Source organism: Chenopodium album, chromosome 23 (assembly GCF_948465745.1).
Source record: "Chenopodium album chromosome 23, dcCheAlbu1.1, whole genome shotgun sequence".
Classification (NCBI taxonomy): domain Eukaryota; kingdom Viridiplantae; phylum Streptophyta; class Magnoliopsida; order Caryophyllales; family Amaranthaceae; genus Chenopodium; species Chenopodium album.
In genome coordinates, this window is record NC_137856.1 from 15,448,713 (window position 1) to 15,450,897 (window position 2,185).

General features: G+C 38.9%; 1 non-coding gene across 1 annotated transcript; it reads right to left on the minus strand.

The window, feature by feature from the left end:
• Nucleotides 1–1,858: 1,858 nt before the first annotated feature.
• Nucleotides 1,859–1,964, minus strand: LOC145609794 (small nucleolar RNA R71). Its single transcript, XR_014106086.1, has one exon. It is a non-coding gene; the product is annotated as a small nucleolar RNA R71 (small nucleolar RNA).
• Nucleotides 1,965–2,185: the final 221 nt, after the last annotated feature.

A 2,185-nucleotide genomic window follows, 5' to 3' on the forward strand; every position in this document is an offset into this window, starting at 1 on the left:
TTTGTCTTTTGCGGATTTATTACTATTTCTCGTCTCGTCTTTTATTATTTGTTTCGACTCGACTTCCGACGCTCGGTTTCGACGCTCTAAGCTTCCGACGCTCGGTTTCAACGCTCTAAGCTCGAATTACCGACGTCTAAATATTTAACACTCGGGCGACGAATTAAATTCTTCCGAAATAATTCGTCGAGTTGGTTCGTATATTTTGCTTGGGTGTGACCCGAAGGGTTCAGTCAAGATTAAGCCGTAATATTAATTATATTAATATTACTGATCGGAAGCAGCTTCCACCCAGGCATTCAGATCAATTAACCTTACTGAAAATATTAGCTTTCTAATAATTCTGAACCCACTATCAGAATAATACACTTGTTTGAAGGACACCATTCCTTTCATCATCTATTCCTTGTACCTACCAAAATGTCCATAACTTGCTGCCTACTTCGATGTTCATCACCATCACCAAAGTTGTGTGCACCAGATGATCAAGATCGAAGAAGAGGAAGGAGGAGACCCCCTTTGGTGCGGGCGCACAGGGGCTTGTGCGGCCGTACAGGTAGCGCGTGAGGCCGCATAGGAGGCGCGTGCGGGCGCACCCCTGTGGATTTATGCTCGTGCGCCTCCTCTTCACCCCTATGTGCAGCCGCACCGGCGTGGGTCTATTTTTGGACATCATAACCGACTTCTCCTTTGTATATATAGTTGTTTCCTTCTATTTTTAGGCATTGGATTTTCATTAGCTTGGATTAGATTTAGATTAGAATTATTTTAGATTGAATTTTTGGAGGAGAGAGAAAACACTTGTTCTTAGATTTCTAGAGAGAGAAACTTTGGGTTTGATGATTGATGATTGAAGATTGCTACATTTTGATTTGATTTCTATCAAGCTTGTAAGAATTCTTTACTCTTTATTTACAATCTAGTGTTTGATTTCATTTGTTTTGATTTATTGATTAAGTTTGTTGATAGTTTGATTGATTTAGTTTGAATTTGTTGATTTCATTGATGATTAGATTAGCTTTGATTTTGATGTTCTTAATAATGAATTGTGAGAAGTTTGATTGCTAGGGTAATGGTGAAGCATGTATTAGTAATGAATTTAAATTAATTTGGGGAAATTGATTGAGTTGATAATGTGATTAAATTGGTTGATTGATTTTGTGCATGTGTGTTCTTGATTTAGGCTTGATCACCTTAGTTATTCACACTAGATTGCATTGTATGTTCACATTGTAGACTTTCAACCACCGTTACTTTGGGTTCGACCCTTAACTTGCTACTATACTCTTATAAGGGTTAGTTGAGTGTATAAAATTTGTTTCATTGATTGGGGGAGGTAGCCCAACGACCTACCATTCTACCACTCATCAAAATGGCGCCGTTGTCGGGGAATGGTGTCTTGATTGTATATTGTTGTTGAGTCTATTCCACCTTATTGAAAAATACAAAAAGATTTTCTTTTAGGCTACATTTGTAGCCGTGCTACTAATAATTTTTGTTTGAGAATTGTGTGTGCAAGTGAACATGGGAGAAGCTCAAAGGTTGACATTGAAAGAATTAAGCCCTCCGGGAGCTTACAAGTATGAGAGTGGAATTGTTCCATTGATGGTTCTGGATCATGATTTTGAAATTAAACCGGCCATGATTACTTTGGTTGAGAGGAAGCAATTCGGAGGTACAAAGAGTGAAAATCCTCTGAATCATCTCAAAGATTTTGAGAAATATTGCAATACTATTGTGGTAATCGGAGTTGCTCTAGAGGGGTTGGACAAAGAGGTCAAACCAAGGTCTTTAAGAACATGGGATGAGGTTACAAAGGCTTTCTTATTTCGTTTTTTCCCACAAAAGAAGACGGCGGAATCAAGAACTTTGATCCAAAATTTCAAGCATGGACCTAGTGAGAGTCTCTATGAAGCATGGGAGAGATACAAGGAGTATCAAAGAGAGTGTCCACACCATGGGATTCCTACCCTATCAAATCATACAAATCTTCTATGGTGGGTTGAGTTCTCACGGAAGAGCAAGCTTAGATGCCGGAGCCAGAGGCTCAATAATGAACAAATCGGAAGAAGAAGTGGTGGATGCAATAGATGAAGTGGTTCGACATTATATGAATTGGCAAGAAGTGGAGAAAGAGCAAACAAGCAAAGGTTGCTCAATCGAACAACTTAGTGCCATTAATGAT